The sequence below is a fragment of the Monodon monoceros genome, unplaced genomic scaffold (assembly GCF_005190385.1).
Source record: "Monodon monoceros isolate NGI ecotype Baffin Bay Population unplaced genomic scaffold, NGI_Narwhal_1 Super_Scaffold_14, whole genome shotgun sequence".
Taxonomy (NCBI): Eukaryota; Metazoa; Chordata; class Mammalia; order Artiodactyla; family Monodontidae; genus Monodon; species Monodon monoceros.
This window is the reverse complement of record NW_021703770.1, coordinates 9,113,541-9,135,584: the sequence shown is the minus strand read 5'-3', so window position 1 is coordinate 9,135,584 and position 22,044 is coordinate 9,113,541. Positions and strand designations below refer to the sequence as shown.

General features: G+C 46.8%; 1 protein-coding gene across 5 annotated transcripts in view; it reads right to left on the bottom strand.

Moving 5' to 3' along the window:
• FAM49B (family with sequence similarity 49 member B) overlaps window positions 1–22,044 on the bottom strand; it is a 155,175-nt gene that overhangs the window by 111,034 nt on the left and 22,097 nt on the right. For all 5 annotated transcript variants that reach the window (XM_029222840.1, XM_029222837.1, XM_029222842.1 and 2 more), the window contains exon 2: window positions 3,494–3,546. The gene's annotated coding sequence lies outside the window, so the exon portion shown is untranslated. The remainder of the gene's footprint in view (window positions 1–3,493; window positions 3,547–22,044) is intronic.

Genomic DNA, 22,044 nt, shown 5'->3' with positions numbered 1-22,044 from the left:
CAAGGACACAGAACAGTGTCTGGCACATATTAAGGACTTAACAAATGTAAACTTTATTATCGTCTTCCAGTTCACTAATTATCTCTTTCACTATGTCTAGTCTGTCAGCTAACCCTTTTGTTAGATTTTAATTTCAATGACTACTTTTCATTTCCATGTGGCAGCTTTTCAAATCAACCTATTCTTTTTCCATCTTTCATTACATTTTTGAATCACCTTTAGTCTTTAATCATTGGAAAATATACTGGCTTGGGACTTCCCTGGTGGCACAGTGGTTAAGAATCTGCCTGCCAATGCAGGGGACACAGGTTTGATCCCTGGTCTGGGAAGATCCCACATGCCACAGAGCAACTAAGCCCGTGTGCCGCAACTACTGAGCCTGCACTCTAGAGCCTGCGAGCCACAACTGCTGAGACTGCATGCCACAACTACTGAAGCCCGTGCACCTAGAGCCCATGCTCTGCAACGAGAAGCCACGAAAATGAGAAGCCCGTGCACCACAACGAAGGGTAGCGCCTCATCGCCACAACTAGAGAAAGGCTGCGCTCAGCAATGAAGACCGAACGTAGCCAAAAATAAATAAATTTTAAAAAATAATAGTTAAAATGAAAACATGATACTTTAAAAACTATATATATATACTATCTTATAGTCTCTTTTAGATGGTGCTGTTACTTTCAACTCAAAGTCATTCATTTCCTGAGTAGTCCATATGATTTAATTGTGAACTCATCCTACACTTCTTTCTGTAGGGTCCTGTTAGGTCTGGCTTGTTGAAGCATCCTTGTGGAGTGATTGTGTGTTTGTGTTAGGGATTCCCACAGTAGGCAGCCAGTTTTTATGTTAATTTCTCAGCTTGAGGAGTTCTCATATCTCATGACAATAATAATATAGATTCCACAACCACATATGGTACAGCCCCAGGTTTTTCATTTCTTGCTGGTGACTTTTTTCCACTCAAAACAAGCTTCCTCTCTGTTTCTCCAGACAGTGGAGTTTTTCTAGCCCCTTTTCACGAAGATGTGTAATGTTTAACGCTCCTGGGCACTCAAGTCCACCTTGGACCCAGGTCTCATTTCTAGACCCACTGTGGTCTTAAAACCTTAACTCCCAGACTCTACAGCCTCCATCTGGGTGCAGAAGCCCCATAAGCTGTCATGCTTTCAGCTCACATAACCATTTGGCTTAGACTTCTCTCTTAATTTTTGACACTTGTGGACTTCCCTTTCTGATGAGCTCCCCTAGATATAGTTGTTGTATGTCAGTCAACTCTGTGTTCCTATCAGGAAGGAGTCACACAAGTCAGTCCACCATGCTGCCAGAAGTGTTCCAGGTCACCAAGTCTAATACACCCACTTACCCATGCTGGAGTTCTGTCCACATTACAACTGCCTCTTATTCAAGGGTTAGCCTCTAAGGTCTACTTGTAATATGAAAGTGGAAGGGCATCAGAATTCCCCTTGAAAATCCCATAATAAAGCCTCATCATGGAGACGGACAAACCATCTCTCATTAAGTGCAACACAGCCAGTTTTTTCTTCAGCACTGGATTGGGTTTCTTAGGTTGAGCACAAGAAGAAATAGCCGGCTTGGATTTGGGGCCACGTTGTAAGATAATTAAAATGTATGAATATGAGAAACACCCCCGATAGCACAAGATGCTCACCCCCTAAAAAGCCATCGGAACAAAGACCAACAGAAGGAACAGCAGATCTGTGTCTCCCATTCAGCTCCCTCCAAGAGACATGCCTGCTTGGTGGAAAGACAGGGTCACCCACGCTATTTAAAGTGTGATTTTTACCTCTATTTTGTTTTTGCTTGTTTTATTTATTTTATTTTATTTTTGGCTGTGTTGGATCTTCATTGCTATGCGCAGGCTTTCTCTAGTTGCGGCGAGTGGGGGCTACTCTTCGTTGCGGTGCGCGGGCTTCTCATTGCTTTGGCTTCTCTTGTTGCAGAGCATGGGCTCTAGGCGCGCGGGCTCAGTAGTTGTGGTTCGCGGGCTCTAGAGCATAAACTCAGTAGCTGTGCCGCAAGGGCTTAGTTGCTCCGCAGCATGTGGGATCTTCCAGGACCAGGGCTTGAACCTGTGTCCCCGCATTGGCAGGCAGATTCTTAACTACTGTGTCACCAGGGAAGCCCTCTATTTTGTTTCTGTGGAGCAAGTATATATGGATCTGGATAGGATAGAAGCAGGAACCTATGCTATGACAGACATGATCTGACTTCTATAAGTCAGAATAGTGGCTATCTCCAGGGGCAGTACTAACAGCAAAGGGGCATCAGGGAACTTATGTGACGGGAATACCATGTATCCTGATCTGAGTGGCAGCTCGATGAGTGTAACATGCTAAAAATTCATCAAGATATATGATTAAGATGTGTGCATTCTATGGGTATGACTGAATCATTCTGCTGTACACCTGTAACTAACACATCATTGTTTTTTTTTTCCCATTTGAAGGTTTTAATGTTCTTTTTCTTTTTTCTTTTTTTTTTTTAACATCTTTATTGGGGTATAATTGCTTTACAATGGTGTATTAGTTTCTGCTTTATAACAAAGTGAATCAGTTATACATATACATATGTTCCCATATCTCTTCCCAACACATCATTGTTAATCAACTATACTCCAATATAAAATTAAATTTTTTAAAAAAGATGTGCATTATGCAGTCCGTAAGTCATACCTCAACTAAAATAAAAGTTAAAGGCATGCAGGAGAGACTGCTGGATAACATTCTGCCAGTTCTGTCTTCGTTCTATGGCTAAACCTCTCCAGAGACTGGACAGTCAAATGGAGGGGAGTGAGGGTACCAGGAAGCGTAGGGAAAGGGCAGAAAAGGGAAGTGCCCTTTCGGGGGTAGAGGGCACCCAGGCTCGCAGAACTGGTTTTCCGTGAGGGGCTTTACAAGAGCAGCAAGTTTACAGTGGTTAAGAGCAGTAGTTCTCGAGCCAGACTGCTGCACGGGAATACTGAATCGACCCCTGCAATGGACTGTTTGTGTCCGTGTCCCCCCGCCAATATTCATATGTTGGAACCAACCCCCCATATGATGGTATCTGGAGGTGGGGCCTTTGGGAAGTGATTAATTAGGTCATGAGGACGCAGCCCTCATGGATGGGATTAGCACCCTTATAAAAGAGACCTCAGAAAGCTCTCTTGCCCCTTTCACCATGTGAAGTTATAACACAAAGAACCAGGAAGTGGGCCTCACCAGACACCAAATGTGCCAGCACCTTGATCTTGGATTTCCCAGCCTCCAGAACTGTGAGAATTAAATTTCTGTTGTATATATGCCACCCAGTCTATGGTACTCTGTTACAGCAGCTTGAACGGACTAAGACGACCCGTTACCAGTGGAATGAACTTGGGCAAGGTTACTTCTCTTCTTTGAACCTCAACTTTCTAGGGCTGTTGCGAAGCTTAAGGTAATTCAAATGAAGCTCTTAGTTCTGAAGCCGGGTGGTCAAATCCAGCTCTGTTACTTACCAACTTGGTAACCTTGAACGAATTACTCAAACTCCAGGCCTCAGTTTCTTCTCCTGTAAAACAGAGTTATAGCAAAGATTAAGCAAGTCACAAGATTCCAGCACACAAAAAAGCCTCCAGTAAATCCTAACCACTGTTGTGTTTTTTCCTGTACCAGGAATAACAACCCAGTATAGCATTTCTATCCAATAGCATTTCAATCCAAATCACATCTCCCGACCATTATAGTTTACAGAGCATGTTTCACAAACGTTTTTCTCATTTAATGTTCAAAATAGTCTTGTGTACTACAAATAAAGAAATGAAGATTCAAAAAAAAAAAAGGAAATGGAGATTCAGAGATGTTAAGTAACTTGCTGAAGGTTGCACAGCAAGTAAAGAGCAAACCCAAATCAAACTCCTCTAATGAAGGCACAGTTTGGCTGGACTGCATTGTCCCAGGGACATAGAAGGTGGGGCCTGGCTGTCCTTTCAGACTCAGAATTCTAAGATAAAGAATGCTGGAACTCTGGGGTACCTCAGCAAGTCTTAGTCTCAGCAAAACACTCAGCTCAACTTGAGTTTGAACTGGTCTTAGTCATTCTACCCCTGAATCGCTTCCTGCTTTAGATTTCTACAGGGCAGAGAAAGGAAAACAAACATGTACATTACACCATCCTTGTCACCCTCAAAATCTCTTACAGTGACAAATACTTATGAATCAAAGGGAGTCTCCATAAAACCATAGTTAAACAATATCCCATTCGAACCCATTCACCAGCATTTAGTGTGAAGATAGGAGCAAGGTCTGCAGTGTCTAGACGCTCTTATTATTGCCTGGAAGAATGCCCTCTTCTGGCCTTAATTTTGATTAAATCTTCAGCTGCCTTGGTGTTTTCTCTTTGCTTTTCATCGGGGGCTGAGACTACCGGAAGCCACTTAACCAGCCTCACTTTATTCACAAAAGGTTTGGGGGCCCTTCCTAAGTGTCGTGGGAGAACATTATCAGCCGATCATGTCAACCACTCCTGCTACTTTGCCAGCAATCCTCTTGTTCACCAGTACAGGTTTTCTTTCCGCTGTTGCCTGAGTGGGGTTTAAAATTCTCTTTTAAAGAAAAATCACAAAACTGCCCAGCGGCCAAAGAAAAAGGGGATTTCATTTAAGAACCATTTAAACATACTCACAAGCTAAGACCTCAGATGTGTGCACACGCTCCATACTCTGCGTGTATGCGCGTAAACATACCACACAACACACACGCGCACACAGATGCCCAGAGACATGATGACAGTTCTGACTCCACTCGCTATGTCTTGCAGCTACATAAAGGACTTTTTTTTCTTTCTTTCTGATTCTTTGACCAGATTTCCAAAACAGAAAACAGGACAAGCTGTTTACTTGGGAAAAATTTTAGGGTCCTGGCTGAAAGTCCCAGAAATTGGAAAAAAGCATACTAACTCACTCTCACAAAACTTTTTTTTTTTTTAAGGAACTATTTTTACTTTATTGTATTTTTATGGCTGCATTGGGTCTTTGCTGCTGCACACGGGCTTTTCTCTGGTTGCGGCGAGCGGGGGCTACTCTTCATTGCGGTGCGCGGGCTTCTCATTGCAGTGGCTTCTCTTGTTGCGAAGCATGGGCTCTAGATGTGCGGGGGGGGGGTGGCACGTGGGTTCAGTACTTGTGGCTCACAGGCTCAGTAGTTGTGGCGCACGGGCTTAGTTGCTCCACGGCATGTGGGATCTTCTCGGACCAGGGCTGGAACCCGTGTCCCCTGCATTGGCAGGCGGATTCTTAACCACTGCGCCACCAGGGAAGCCCCCAAAACTCTTTGTTTGGTTTTATTTTAAGAACATGAAGAGTTCTTTTAAACATGAAGAGTAAGCTGGTCTTTGCATCACTTAGAGACAAACCCAGGAGATAGAGTATGTCTCCCCTAGAAGGAAAGTGTCCATCTCAAAACAGGGGTGACTTTGTTTCACTTCCTCTATATGGGCAGAGAGAACCAGGACCATGACTCCAGAAACTGGATCTGATCTTGTCTGCTTTTTAGACTCATAGCATGGGCTCTAGTCCTGTCTCGGTCTCCCAGAGCTGTGTGACTTTGGTCAAGTCACTGAACCTCTCTGAGCTCCTGCAGTCGCTGCTGTCAAGTGAGGACACTCATTCATTCAAGAACTATCTACTGAGCACCTACGATGTACCAAGCATGTGGCCATGGGAATAATTCCAGGAATTAAACCACCCCAGCCACAAAGGGCTCTCATCGATTAGTGGGGCAATTACAGGCTGACATGCAATTACAATGGAGTAACAAAAAGTATTACAACAGGGGTGAGTACAGGTGCTGGGCAATCACAGGAAAGGGTATTTAATTAATTCAGCAGGGGATGGAAAGTGATGGGTATAAGAAAGACTTCCCCAAGGAGGTGTTATCTAAGCTGAGAACTGAAAGACAAGTTCGAATTTGCCCAACCGAGGGGATCCAAGTAGAATTGGCAGAACTTGCAAAGGCCCACAGACCAAATTGCTGGTTTACAAGGTCAAGCACAAGAGGTAGGGAGAGAGACATAGGATATGTAGACCTGGATATATAGGCAGGTGGGCTTGCCAGAGTAACTTGCCTGGACTAGATGACCTCCCAGGGGCCCTCCCAGTCCTAAGGGCTAATTCTGTGGTCTTCTGAGAGCCCAGATCGTCCTCTTTTCCCAACAGCCCTTTCACCAGCACAGCCAAGTCCCTGAGTCCACTCCAGGGCACGAGGGAAGTCCCAAGCATCCCAAGTGGGCCCTCCTCCTTCCTCTTTCTTTTCCCTTTGAGAGTGACTAGACAGTGACTCAAGGAGGGAACTGTCCTCTACTTGTCATTTGTTTCTAAAAAACTACACCCAAGGCTCACATACACAGTTATTTGACCAACCTTCTCCCACCCAGCCCCTGACCTAGCTGAAGAAACACTGGAATTATCTGTGTCCCTGTCTGTCTGCTCCAGGACACTTCAAGCTACCTGAGGGCTCCCACTCTGTTTTGGTCATATCCTGGTGTCCCAAGCACCTGGTATTATTCCTGACTTACAGTAGGTCATCAAAAACACATGCAGAACGAAAGGATTTCCTCTCTCTGCAAATGAGCACCCATCCAGAGCTGCCCCAGACAGCAGCTCTGTCTGAGGCCAGAGCGGGAAACCCAGAGACCCAGAGAGGTGCCAGCTCAAAACTTCTCTGCCAGGGCTCTCTAAGCCACTCCAGGTGCTCAGCAAAGCCCCATCGGAAAACCAACAGCCCCCCTTATTTACCAATGAAGAACCTCAGGTCCGAAAGAATGATATGACTTGCCCAAGGTCTCTTAGCAAATGCAATATAATGTTTTTAAAAGGGGGACAACATTCTTTCTTTTCCTTTCGTTTTTTTTGTTTTTTTTGGACAACTTTCTTAAATGGAAGCCTATCTAGTCACACCTACCAGAAACGTTGCTTATTTTAGGGGAAAATGCTTAATGTTCGCAGGTCTAACGGAATCTTTCCTTTACCTGACCGCCAATTGCACCACACTTTCACAACTCCTGGGATTTTCTAGGCAGGACTAAAAGTTCCCACTGAAACAAATCTATTTATGAAGGTGACTAAAAAAGTTTTTAGGGATTGAATATGTTCTTGGATTATGGATCATTTTTTAGGTTAAATCTCTATTATGTGATCTCAGGCTATAAGAATTTTTAAAGAAAAGTTGAGCTCCCCAAACCACTTAGTTCCCTCTTGTTTTTTTAATGTTTTGACATTAGCTTTACTGTGACAGCAAACACGATTTTTAAGGAGGCCATTTCGACCTATATAACCCCTCCATCAAAAGAATTCCTCATAATTCCTGTGTCCTCCTAACGTTTTTATTCACAAATCTATACTGTGTACATACACATGTATTTCGTTTAAAGGAATTACCTTTAGTGTAGAAGTTCCTTAGAGTACTTTTTCTTAAAAAAAAAAAAAAAAAACTTAGTATGCAAGTCACTGGCATGATGTTTCTGAAACCACCCCCGAGCAAAACCCAGGTGACAAATTAAGTGCACCTGGAAATTCTGGGTCTGAGACACTGAGGGTGACATTTTCTAGCCTGCTTCATTTAATTATTATTCTGACACTTCCCATATCCCAGTTAATAGGAAACAGACAAAGCAAAGCAGGTGTTTTACTTATATCCACCTGGCACAGCAAACTCCCAAAGTTTGCAATAGTTGCTTATTGCTGAAGAGTTTAAGGCAATATTTTTCTGCCAGTGAAATAACATCTCAAACAGCCTAGCATAGTGGTTCTCACCCCGGCTCAACCAGAGCCCACAGGGGAGGGAGGAAAACCTTTAAAAATACTGCCGCTGGATCCCAAGCCTGCACAATTAAACAGACTCTCTAAGGATGAAACCCCAGCACTATAGTTTTCCAAAGATCCCCAGGTGATTGTACGGTGCAAACAGGACAGTGAAGCACGGGCCTAGGATAACTCATTAGACAAAGGAAGCCCATGGGAAATCTTATCTGGAAGTGAAAAACGCATCGTAATTAAATAAAACAGCAGATGTAAAAGTACCTAACAGGGCCTGTTACCCAGAAGACACTTAATAAATGTTAATTAAACAAAAAAATAATAATTCAAATAATTACTCCTTCTCCTCAGTAAATTCATCTAGTAATTTTATTCGCTTGTTTATCACATGCTGTTTTTTCTTAGCCATGATTGGCTAGAATCTATCCTTGTTAATAAAATTAGAAACGTATACCCATAATCCTGTTCAATTACAGGAGCTCTGTAGTGTTTCCAACAACTCTTAATCACTTATTTAATAAAACTTTCCCCCAGAACAGTGGCTAACACATACTAAATACTCAACAAATGTTAGCTATTTATAAGAATTCATGATAATTCTTATAACTTCAGTTGAAACTTATTTTATACTATCTGGAGGACTTAGCAAGAATGTAAAAAAATTACCAGGGCAATCTTTAACAAACTTATAAAAGTAGACTTTTAAGCACATCAATTCTTTCTATAAATTTGTGAAAAAAAATTAAATGTGATCATTGCACAGGTAGCTAGCTTATCTTGCACATTCAAGGGGGCCCTGCAAAAGTCACTTGTGAACACTCAGCAGTTCCCATAGCCACTTGAAAATGCTAACACTGCAATTAGCTCAAAGTGGTCTCTTAATCCGACTTTTCCCTACCACTGCCTCCCTGACCCTGAATTAGGAAGGCGATTTTTCTATATGTTCACATTACCCCTCAGTTCTAACTAAGAAACCAAAAATCTGTTTTAAAAAAAAGAATATAATTTCTTAATCAGGATGAGGAGGTCTTATTTAGAACATTTCCAAACCTCTTGTTGCCCTGCTCAGATGAATTACGCCAGTCCGCATCTGTCTCGGGTTGTGCTAAGCAGAAGAGGCATTCAGCAGCTAGGCTGGAAGATCCGCTGCGCTTGGTTCAGGATTCACAGTGTTATCGGGAGACCCTTCCATAGCTCACACCTGAGCATGCTACCCTTTGCTTCTCTGTGCCTTCTATCTCCAAACATCTGCCATTTCATGTTTTAAATCAACACACATGCAAAAATAATCATGACGTGCCCTTCTTTATATGCATATTATACGTCAATAACAAGCACTATTGGTCTGAATGTTTATGTCCCCCCAAAATTCCAATATTGGAATCCTAAGCCCTCAATGTGATGGTATTAGGAGGTGGGGCCTTTGGGAGGTCATGGGGGTGGAACCCTCACGAATGGGATTAGTGCCCTTATAAGGGAGACACCAGACAGCTCCCTCACTCCTCCTGTCATGGGTGGAGGGCCCTTACCCGACCATGCTGGCGCCCGGATCTCAGATTTTCAGCCTCCAGAACAGTGAGAAATAAATGTCCGTTGTTTATAAGCTCCCAGTCTGTGGCATTTTGTTATAGCAGCCTTGACAACTAAAACAACAAAAGTCGAAAGTGACCACACATGGGCCTTTGGCTAGTAACAGCTTGGTTTGCTCAATAAGAATGTCATGACTGACTGCCACGTGCCAGGCAGCTCCAAAGGTGCCAGAGAGATGGACATGAGGACAGAGTTCCCATCTTCAAGGATCTCAGGCTCCAAGGAGAGTGTGGATTGGCTACTGTGACACAGTGTGACTCTGACCCAAGGGCGACAAGGAAACGCAAAGGATAGTGTCACAGGGGCAGCCCTAAATATTTAGAATCAGAAATTAGGAAATAAAAATAAATAAGCACATAGGAGATAAATGGTTGTGGATAACAATGTTAAAATAACTACTGCGGCTTTCATCAATCACACCACCCTCTCGACGCCCATCACCTAAACTTATGCCACACTAAATCCTATGCCACTTTGTATTATCTGACAACACAGGGTTGCCACAAATCTTTACTTGTAAAAAATGCAGTATCTTCTAAGCACAATAAAACAAGGTATGCATGTACTCGAGCTTCTTTTACTCACATACTCTCTTCCCTGAGGTGGCAACCCTCTAAGTGGGAGGACTCTGACCTGACTCCGGAGCTCACCTTTCTCCCAAATCCAGGGCCTGAGATTTGGGGAGACACTGCTATTGTGCTGAGCTATTCTCTTTCAAAGATACTATTCAGCAATAATGTTTATTATCATTTCCCTCTACATCCCTTCTCTCCTGGAACGATGGACCACTTTCAGGGTCGAATTCCGAAGCAGGATAAAATCCAAAACATAGTTTCTGCATGTTGCTTAACCACTCTCCTTGCACAGGCTGACTTCAGCTGAAGATGTATACACATCTCACACTTTTCTCCAGAGTATCATGATCTACAGCTTATATATTTTACGATATTTTTAATGAAGCTGTAGTACTTGCAACTCTATGTCCAGGTAATAAATTTGCCTTTAACCTTAAAAAAAAAGAAAAAATCCCTCATTTAGGGGGAGTGGAGACACTACATAGTAGAGTGCTTACATGTTGGTAAATGTTCAAAATATTTTAAAGCTTTAACCAATCATTTCTTTAAACTAAAACATTAATTATTACTGTGTACTTTAGTAAGTGGCCTGGGGGACTTCCCTGGTGGCACAGTGGATGAGACTCCGTGCTCCCAATGCAGGGGGCCTGGGTTCGATCCCTGGTCAGGGAACTAGATCCCCACATGCATGCCGCAACTAAGAGTTCGCATGCCACAACTAAGGAGCCCTGGAGCCGCACTAAGGAGCCCGCCTGCTGCAACTAAGACCCGGTGCAACGAAATAAATAAATAAATATTTTAAAAATAAATAAAAATAAATGGTCTTTTCTTTTTCTTTTTATGCTGCAGTTCAGCACACCACTGAGTTAAGAAATCGAACAAGAAGGTGAAGAAGGGAGACACAGAGATCAGACTTGTGGTTGCCAAGAGGGAGGGAGGGAGTGATGGATTGGGAGTTTGGGGTTAGCAGATGCAAACTCATATAGAGAATGGATAAAAAACAAGGTCCTAATGTATAGCACAGGGAACTATATTCAATATCCTGTGATAAACCGTAGCGGAAAAGAATATGAAAAAGAATGTATATATATATATATATATATATATATGTATAACTGAGTCACTTTGCTGTACAGCAGAAATTCACACAACACTGTAAACCAACTGTACTTCAACAATTAAAATAAAGAAAGAAAGAAAGAAGGTGAACAAGGAAGGAAAAGACCTCTTGGGAATTGAACAGCCAGACTCAATACCCTCTCAGGAAAACCTCAATCCTGTGGGCTAGCCCTAGCCCTACCCTCTTCAAACTGGAGAAAAGGAAAGCAGCTCATTAACAGAGAAGCAAGGTAAAGATGTTGTTTCTGAAACAGAAGGGAACCGATTATCAAACACTTTGTCAGTGTGGGGCTGTGTTACCTTTAAAGACATATCACAATTTACCTGAAAAAGTGACATTGGTGGAGCTAGAGAATATTACTGCGGGTATCTGGTCTAACTGCCTGGTTTTACAGGTGAGAGAATCTGAAGCATGGAAGGAAAGGAACATGCCTGTGGTGAAGACAGCAGGATCACAGCAGAGTCAGAACCGTCTCCCAAGATTCCCAACTCCTAACTACCCAGGGCTGATCACTGAGTTTCCGCACACTTCCAAACTCCTTCACCTGGTTAACTGCATCCCAGATGTCCACTCTCAGCTCAGGTGTACCCCGCTTCAGAGAGGCTTCAGGGTACACCGTACCTGGTGCTCCCCTTTCTCAGAGCACTCTTCCCATTTTACCTGAATGGTGCCGCCACTCCATCAGCTAGCTTCCCCCCGAACTTTCAGCAACTTTTTGCTCAACTCTGTGTCCTGGACCTGAGCACAGGCGTGACATCTACAGGGACACTGTGCAGCGAACAGAGTAACTGACTCATCTCAGGTTGCCTGGGAATTTTCCAGTCCCCAGTCTCAGGAAACCCCTCAGCCTCAGGCAAACCAGGACAGCTGGTAACGCTAATAGCGGATGCCAACAGGGTGAGACGGCCTGCTCACCATGTCCCCTCCTCTAACCGTCCTCGGCCATACGTGCCAGGCCCGGAGCCCTGTCTGTGCCATTCGGTCACTCTAGCTCAGCACTGATAGAACTTTCTGCAGTGCTGAAGATGTTCTATAGCTACATTGTCCAATACCATAGCACCAGACCCATGTGGCTACAGAGCGGCTGAACTCTGGCTACTGTAACTGAGCTTTTAATTATGTTTAATTTTTATTAACTTCTATTTAAATAGCCCCATATGGCTACCAGCCACCGTATGGAACAGCTCAGCTCTGATTTTACATGATTGGAACTACAGTACATCTCTGTGCACAGAAATGAGCTTTGAAGTCAGACCGACCTTGGTTCGAAACCTGACTCAGTCATTTGCAAATGTGTCACAACTCCTTGGGGAAGCTTGTTTCTCCCTCTGTAATCCTTGCAAATTTACTATGACACAATGTTCAGAAAGTGGCTGGCCCCTAGTAGAACTTCAAGAAATAGGATTTCTCTAGAAGGAGAGAAACTAAATCAATGTAAAAATGCTAGAAAACTCTGATTCTGAACCCAAGAGTGCAAGAGCATCATATCGACTAGATCTCCAACACCCCTGTCAGGTTCAAATTCGGATTCTAAACTGCCATGGCCGTCCTGCTTGATTTCTGTCCCAGGCCTGTGGCTGGCTGTCACTGAGTCCCACTGGGGCAGCAGGCACTGGGTACGGGGAGATACTGTGCTAGGTCACCTGAGCGTGGCCCTACACAGTCCCAGAGGTAGGGATCCAGGCTCTTCCCAGAGCAGGGAGGAAGCAGCGCCCAGAGGAAGCCCAGGTGCCCCAGGGGGCTCACGTGCACCCCAGGCCAGCCGCTGGTGCCCAGGGGTTCGGGGCACACTGGGGACATCCCGCGTCCTGCACATCCACGGAGAATGCCACCCCTGCTGCCTCTCGAAAGGGTCAGGACACAGCAATGAGCTGGGAACCAGGTGCAGTTGCGAAGCCCCTGAGGCATCTGGTTGCTGGAACCTCTCCCCAGCCCTAATGAATCCATCCCCTTGGCAGGAACGGGCAGCAGGTCCCCGGAGAAGCAGGCTGCGGATCAGAATCACGTGGGGAGCTTTTTAGAAACAGTGTTCCCCAGACTGGGAATCGGTGTTTGCAGAAAGCTCCCAGGTGACTATGCTGCATGGCTGGGACTTGGTATTTTTCACCTGAGGGCTTGGGCAGGTGGTTCTGCTGAGGACTGTCTAGGGCAGCGCTAGGGCTGGGGAAAGAAGTCCCTTGTCAACGGGTCCCTCCCTCTGGCTGCAGGGACAACAGTCAGATGGCAGCAGGACCCCGCAACCAGAGCTGGGACACGAGCTGCTCCCCTCCTTCCAGCCCCAACTGGCAGAGACCCTTCCGGTTCACCAGGGCTGACCTGTCCCATGTCTCATGTGTAGCACCGGTGGGGAGGGGCCTCCTTCCCCACTAGCCCCTGAGCACCCGTGAGCAGAAGCCCTAATCCATACACCTCTCCGTCCTGGGGTCCCAGGGCTGGCCGCAGCACTGAGGAAGCCCACAGTAAAAGCTGTCATTGTGGTCGTTACTCTCATTTCAGTGAAAAGGAAACCAGAACCTAGAGACGGTATGACTCACCCAAGGCCCATGGTGCGGTGGCAGGGCTGGGACAGGAGCTCTGGGCGCCTGGGTTCATTCCCTTCCTGATACCCCAGGTTGAGGCCCGCTGCTTCCTCTACCCTCACCCACGCTCTCTCCTCTCCCTCCTGCAGCCAATATGCAGGCTCTGACCACCAGGGTAAACGCTCATCTAGTATCCTTGGGCTCTGATTTATAGGACCCCTCACCTGTCCTCAAAACAGTCCATGAAGTCTAAGATCACCCCTTGGGCACTATACAGGGGGTTGGTTTTCAGCCCAGCATTGGAGCCTGACATACCCAAGTTGCCACTGAGTAGCTGCGTGGTCCTGGACACATGCCTTAACTTCTCTGGGCTCAGCTTCCTCAGCTGTAAATGGGGATGATGATATTTACCACTCACGATTGTGGAGAGGATTATTCAGTGAGATCAGTCAAACAGATCACACGGGCACCACGACCAGCCGGCAGGAAGTACTAACAGCTGGTAGGTATTACTCAGGTAGCGGGCACCACCCTTCTCATCACCTGCTCCGTGCTCCAGATTCAGGCCCATGGTAGAAGCCTCCAAACTCCGCACCCTCTTTATTTACTTATTTTTGGCCGCGTTGGGCCTTTGTTGCTGCGCGCAGGCTTTCTCTAGTTGCGGCGAGCGGGTGCTACTCTTCCTTGCAGTGTGCGGGCTTCTCATTGCGGTGGATTCTCTTGTTGCGGAGCACGGGCTCTAGGCGCGCAGGCTTCAGTAGTTGTGGTACATGGGCTCAGTAGTTGTGGCTTGCGGGCCCTAGAGCGCAGGCTCAGTAGTTGTGGCACATGGGCTTAGCTGCTTCGTGGCACGTGGGATCTTCCCGGACCAGGGCTCGAACTCGTGTCCCCTGCGTTGGCAGGTGGATTCTCAACCACTGCGCCACCAGGGAAGTCCCTAAACTCTGCACCCTCTTGCCTTTCTCTTCCCACAGGCCACCCTGGGCCAGCTGGCCCGCCGCACTGCGCCTGGCCTGGCCTCTTGGGTGCCTGCACCGCCCTGGAGGACCAGGTGGCTGGGGCATCAGAGGTCATGCCCACCCCCACCCCCGAGTCCCCCAGAAATAATAAACGAGAAGTAACTCTTTCTATTCCTCGTTTGGGACTTCCTTAATTGAAGTCAATTTGCACACTCTCCAAGGCCTGTAAACCTGAACTGCTCACAGGAAAGAGAAAAAAAAACTTGGGTGCAAAGAGAGCAAGTGCGGGCAGCAGCGGCCTCATCGAAGCTCAGAGGAAAGGGCAGCCGATCTTAAGAAGCCCTCAGCCCAGCCGAGCAGGAGAAAGCTGCCATTTCCGGAGCAATCTCCCCCGCCTCTCTCCAGCGGCCTCCACAAATTCAGTGGCACACTTGCTCTGCCCGTGGCCCAGTGGGAATCCTCCAGGGTGTGAGTGTAAGGAGGGGTGGGGGAGGGGTGCGAGCCAGGAGGCGTTCCTCCAGCCCCGCCCCAAGAGCTTCCAAACTAGCCGGCAGCGTTAAGCCGGCGTTAAAAATACCGAAGGACTCCACACAGCTTGGGAAAGAGCTGCTGTCCGGAGCCCCTCTCCCCGGCAGCCCTTCCCCAGAGCTCCCAGACCTACCCCGGCACCCAGCAAGGGAAGGATGAACATCCGGCACTGTGGAAGCTTCCAGAAAGGACTCTGATGGGTACCCAATGTTAAACATTCTGACCATCACCCCCGGGCACAGTTAAGGCTCATGAAAAAGGCAAATAACATTCTGAGGGATTCAGAAAAGGGACAAGGCCCTCAATAAATGTTTGCTGGCAGTAGCACCTAGGACAGGCCACGGAACCACGGCGCCTCCCTCCCTCTGGGCCACTCACTCCACCCAAGGTCATGACACCACTGTCACAGAAGCCTCCCTGGCCAGGCAAAAGGAAAGTCTGTGCTGACCTCTCACCCTAACCCTAACCGTAACCAGGCAAAAGGAAGCTTCTGGGCTCCTGCCCTGCCCAGCCTCCAGCCCCTCTGGGATGGCACCAGTGTCCTCTGGGGCATCCCCTGACCCTTCCCTCCATGTGCTCCAGGGGCTAGCATATCACCAAGGGGAGGGCTGTCAAAGCACAGAATCTTCCAGAATCAGTGGCTGCTACAAGAACAAGCATGTGACCAAAACTGGCCTGTAAGAGCCCTCTCAGGACTTCCCTGGCGGTCCAGTGGGTAAGACTCCACGCGCCCAGTGCAGGGGACCCGGGTTCGATCCCTGGTCAGGGAACTAGATCCCGCACGCATGCCGCAACTAAGACCCGGTGCGGCCAAATAAATAAATAACTAGCTAAATAAAAGAGTCCTCTCGAGGTTCAAGAATGGTCATGTGACCCGAACTGGCCAATAAGAACCTACTCTAGCACTTTGGCTGAAGGCACCAGGAAAGGGTGCCCTCCTTGCCACACACAGGGTCATTAACCTGAAAGCCTGAAAGCCTGAACCATCTCACAGGGAGATACTGCCTGAGAAACAAGGAGGGAGGAAAGCAGGGCCAAGAGACAGTGGGAGACAAAACCCGGCCAGCATATGGTTGGGCCCTGGTTCAACCACCCCTGACCATTTAGCGACTTGACACAGTAAATGAACTTTTTCAAACCTAGCCCAGCTTGAGTTTGGTTTCTGTCACTTGCAACCCAGAGCACTGACTGACATGTTCCTCAGTGGGTGCGTGAGAAGATGCTCGTTGCTACCCGGCCCCGCTTCTTGCCCTGGCTGCCATTTCTTGTGACTTTGTGGCTTGCTGGTGGCATCTGGGAGGCTGTCTCCAGGCCCTACAGCCTCCGCTCCCTGCAAACAGAGCATCCGTCTCAATGGACCCCTAGACTCCGGTCTCTTGCCCTCCATCTCCCAAGCTACCACTAGTGACCTTTTCTTTCTCTTTTTCTTTGTTTAAAAAAATTTTAAGGCTTCTTTTTTTTTTTTTTAGTTTTATTTATTTATTTATTGGCCACGCAGCGGGGCATGCGGGATCTTAGTTCCCGGACCAGGGGTCGAACCCGCGCCTTCTGCAGTGGAAGCACAGAGTCTTAACCACTGGACCGCCAGGGACGTCCCTAGTTACCTTTTGTAATACACATATCCTGCAGTGGCCTCATACTGCCTGAGGATTATGATGCAAGCTCCGTGAACACAGCTCACGAGGCTGCCATCACAGGCCCCGATGACCTGTGTTCTCCACAAGAACCCTCCAGTCCAGGCACGTGGAACTACTCCGAGATCCCTCCCAGGTCCGGGCACTTGCACGCTCCACCAGATAGGAACAGTGTTTCCAAACCATCCCAGCTGACTACATAAGCTCTTCCAGAGCACCTCATGTTCTGTAAACCACATCCTGTCCACTGAGGTCAAAGACCCCACTCTTCACAGGAGTTAAGTCAGTGTTGAGAGAACTGCATAAACACAGCCTCTTCCTGCGCCCCCCCCCCCCCCCCCCCCCCACCCATCCCCACCCACCCCCACCCCCCGCCGCAGATGACTTTCAAGGCCCTCCCAAAAGCTTTCTAACAGCCACCGAAGCCATAAAGTGGCTCAGAGTTAAGCCTTTGTTATGTAAATTAAAGCTCCCCTACCAAGTTTCCAATGAAAAATCGGCCAGCTGCGGAGCACAGGCTCCGGACGCGCAGGCCCAGCGGCCATGGCTCACGGGCCCAGCCGCTCCGCGGCATGTGGGATCTTCCCGGACCGGGGTATGAACCCACGTCCCCTGCATCGGCAGGCGGACCCTCAACCACTGCGCCACCAGGGAAGCCCTGGCTGTGTAAATTTCATTCAAAGCCATAGGAAAAAGTCTATGGATAAAACTTCTCTTGACACAGAACATAAACAGACAGCATTTATAATTACAGAGAGTTCATTTCAAGAAAGATTTTAGAGAACTCCCAGTGCAACCTCCCCATTTTACAGAAGTGGAAACTGAGATTCCAAGACGTGAAATGATACCTCAGGGTCACACAGTCAGGAGGCAGAGGAGCCAGGACAAAACACCAGGTTCTCTGCTTCTTGCCACCCTAATAATTTATAAATAATAACCTTACTTTCATTTACTTTATTACAACACTAATTCATACACACTCACTTAAAAATATGAGCCACAGAGAAGTTCTGTATGTATTTTCTGCTCTTTGCACATCTCACTGGGTGTCTGAAAAACGGGGTCTCTCTTTCCTGGCAGCGCCGCTGGAGCCCTCCAGGCCTTAGACTTTGTGTGGTTTCTCACCCTCCCTGCTGCCCATAAACAACGTCAACAGGGGCAACACAGACAATCACAGTTGCTGGTTATGCAATGAGAGGCAGCCTCTACTTCCTAAAGTGGGCCTAGGCGGTGGAGGCGGCACTCTGTAAAAATGTCTACCCACCCCTGGACCCAGCAACTTGTCATGAGAACATTCATTCATTACTCAGTGTGGGTTGTTTTGTTCTGTGTATGTCCCATTCATCTATAAAGAAAAAGCATCTTGCGGAGTGGCAGTGATTTCAGAAACAGCCTGGAGTTTGAATTTCTGGCAGCTCCTTTCACTCACTGTGTGACCTTAGACAAGTCACTTAATCTCTCTGAGGCTCAGTTGCTTCATCTTCATAAAATGGCAGAAACACCATCCACGGAACAGAGTTTGAGTCCCTCGGGCTCTAGTTAAGGGCTTGGCAGGAATTTCCTGACAGTCCAATGGTTAGCACTCTGTGCTCTCACTGCTGAGGGCCCGGGTTCAATCCCTGGTCAAGGAAGTAAAATCCCACAAGCCACGCAGCACAGCCAAAAGGAAAAAAAAAAAAGAAAGAAAGAAAAGGGGGTGCTTGGCCCCTCTGCTGACCTAGGTCATCACCTTGGATTCTCTAAGTCTTTCCGCCTCCCATTAACTGCTTAACTTACAGGCCACGATCCTCAGAGACCCGCTCAGACCAGGCCAGCCAACGTCATCCCATCCACACCTCCCTCTCATGCAGAGTCAGGCCCTAGGCGGCCGCCTTCCTGCCTGGGGACCAACCACCCCTTGGTCAGGTGCCCCCAAGGCCCCCAGCTCTACCACCTGGTCATCCAGGTCTGGCCAAGAAGCCCCACGGTCAAGTTTCTCCTCAAAGGCCTAAAAACTTCTAATGGTCACCATAAAATTACTCGCTTTTTCCCTCGTGGAAATTTAAAGTAAGTCACTGAAGTCTATACAACACTTTCCCACATTGAAAATGCAATGCTTGCAAGATTCCTTTACCCATCTCTGTCCGGAATGAAGCTTGTGTTCTGTTTACTGCTGTCACTGAGGAAGTGAGAGGGGCCTGCCTACCCACCAAGCTCAGACTGAACGATCAGGCTTTCTGTCTGGATCTCATCTCTGTCAATCCCACCCCACCTACGGCAGGGTCAGGGCCCCTCACCCCCATCTCCTTCTGGGTAGACATCTGTCTATAGACTGAACCCTCTATGTCTGCTCGCCAGCCCCCAACCCCACCCAGTGAGGAGACTAGATGGGCTCAGACAAGGGGGGAGAAGCAGAACTCATAAGCAGAAGCTGGAACGGGGCGGCGGGGGGGGATGCTAATGTATGGCAGACCTGCTTGGAGTAAGAAAGGCAGGCATGGTGTTTGCAGCGGCATGGATGGACCTAGCGATAACCCTACTAAGTGAAGTAAGCCAGACAGACAAGTACCCTATGATGCTGCTTATGTGTGGAATCTAAAAACAATGATACAGAAATAGACCCACAGACACAGAAAACAAACTTTTATGGTTACCAAAGGGGAAAGGGGGGGAGGGACAAATTAGGAGTTTGGGATTAACAGATACACACTGTTATATATAAAATAGATAACCGACAAGGACCTACTGTAGAGCACAGAAGTATACTCAGTGTTTTGTAATAACCTATGAGGGGAAAGAATCTGAAAAAGAATGTGTGTATATGTATAACTGAATCACTTTGCTATACACCTGAAACCAACACAACATTGTAAATCAACTATACTTCAATTTTAAAAAATAATAATAATAAAAGAAGAAAGGCACGGTGAGTTAACCCTTTGATTCACCCAATGTCTCGACCTGAACTTTCTGCCTCATTATTTATATTACAAGTACCAACATCAGGTCTCATCCAATGCCAAAACCCCAAATTTTGACAACATCCAAACTAAACCTGGTGATAAGAGAATGTAGGATGGATCAAGGGTCACAGATCTAGAACCCCAACAGACTGTTAATTTCTTGAGTTGTGGGGTTTACACTGGGGGTGGAGGGAGCCCTCATGAATTGCTGGTGGGAATGAAAACCAGTGCAACCACTTTGGAAAGCAGTTTGGCAGCCTCTCAAAAGTTAAATATAGAAATCCACACAACCCAGGAAATTCCACTCCTAGGCATCTACCCAGGAGAAATGAAAACCCACGTTCACACAAAGGCTTGTACATGAATGCTCAGAGCAGTGTTAGTCCTAATAGCCCCAAACTGGAAACAACACAGCTGTCCATCAACTGGTGAGTGGAGAAACGACGTGATATACCCATACAACAGAATATTTTTCCACAGTAAAAAGGACGAAGTACTGACAACGTGGATGAACCTCAGTAACACTATGCTCAGTAGAAGAAGCCAGACACAGATCACATATTCCACTTACATGAAATGTCCCAAAGGCAATTTTACATACAAATTTATAGAGACAAAAAGTAGATCAGTGGTTACCTGGGGCTTGAGGACAGAGATTATCCGTAAATGGACATGAAGGATCTCAGTGGGGTGATGAAAATATTCAAAAAACTATATTATGGCCATGGCTGCACCACTTGGTAAAGTGACTAAAAATCACTGAATTGTACACTTGAAATGGGTAGATTTTAGATACATAAAATATACCGTGCATTGGTTTCCTATGGCTGCTGTAACAAATTACCACAAATTTAGTGGCTTAAAATAACACAGATGTATTGTCTTGTAATTCTGGAGATCAGAAATCCAGAATGGGCTTCACTGGGTTGAAGTCAAGGTGTCAGCAGGGCCAGGCTCCCTCCAGAGGTTCTACTAGGGGAGAACCTGTTCTCCTGTTCCTGGTGGCTGTGAGCATTCCTTGGTTTGTGGCCCCCTCCTCCAGCTTCAAAGAAAGCAGTGTTAGCAGCTTCAAATCTCTGATTCTGACCCTCTGTTTCCATCATCACACCTCCTTCTGTGACTCTGACCCTCCCATCTCTCTCCTCTAAGGCCCACCTGGGTAATCCAGAATGATCTTCCCATCTCAAGATTCCTTAGGCACCTCAGTAAAGTCCCTTTTGCCACATAAGGTAATGTATTCACAGGTTCTGGAGATTAGGACCTGGGCATCTTTGGAAGGACATTATTCTGTCTAACATACACCTCAATAAAGCTGTCATGGGACTTCCCTGGTGATCCAGCAGGTAAGACTCCATGCTCCCAATGCAGGGGGCCTGGGTTCGATCCCTGGTCAATGAACTAGATCCTGCATGCTGCAACTAAGAAGTCCACATGCCACAACTAAAGATCCTGCACGCCGCAACTAAGACCCAGCGCAACCAAAATAAATAAATAAATGTTTTTTAAAAAATTAAAGCTGTCACAAAAACAAAAAAATAGCCGGTGCAGGATGTGGCCAGCATGTGGGACCCATGCAGGTGACCGCCTAGAACCCCCACCGCTGAAGAAGCCCTCCGGAGCCCTGTCCTAGGGCAGCACGTGCAGCGTAAATGAACTGAAAGGGTCCTCATTTTGGCCTCAAAACCTAGGAGGGAATGGGGCAAGAGAACAATTAAATCCTGGCAAGAAGACCCGGATAATTGGTCAAGTTCTAGATGGATGAGAGGATGAAAGCAGAGTGGGAGAAATGCCTTTAGTTTCCACTGACTTGACCCCCTGCCCTGGTCCTCCCCTCACTGTCAATTCTAAAGAAAAAGAGAACTTTCATGTCTGCACAGATCTGAGCCTCTTAATGCTCTGAAATTTCCATCTCATTGATTATTTTAAAGGAACCTAAATTAAGTTAGTCCCCAGACGACCTCTGATTTTGGCAAGCACCTAAATCAATACGTAAGGAGCCACTCAGAGTTGCCACCTCAGCAGATACCCGGACCAGACCGTCCTTGTCAAGGTAATGGAGGAGAGCAACCAGGACCGGCCTCTGCTCCGTGGCAGCCTGATGCCCGCTCTCCCTTCACACCTTACGGTAACCCTCCCAAGCTCACCTCTCTGCCTAATCCTTCAAAGTTATGGCCCTTCCCAGCGTATGAAAACAGCGTTTTCATCTGTCTCTTCTGCTAGGCTGTGTTCTGCCACATGCCTAGCACAGTGTAGGCACAAAGCAGGTATTCAGTAAACACTTGTAGATACATGTAGATGTATACAGTGTACGTGCATGTTATATATATATATATATAAACATGTTTTTATCTGTAGCATACAATTGGTATTCAAGGAAAGCTTGTTTTC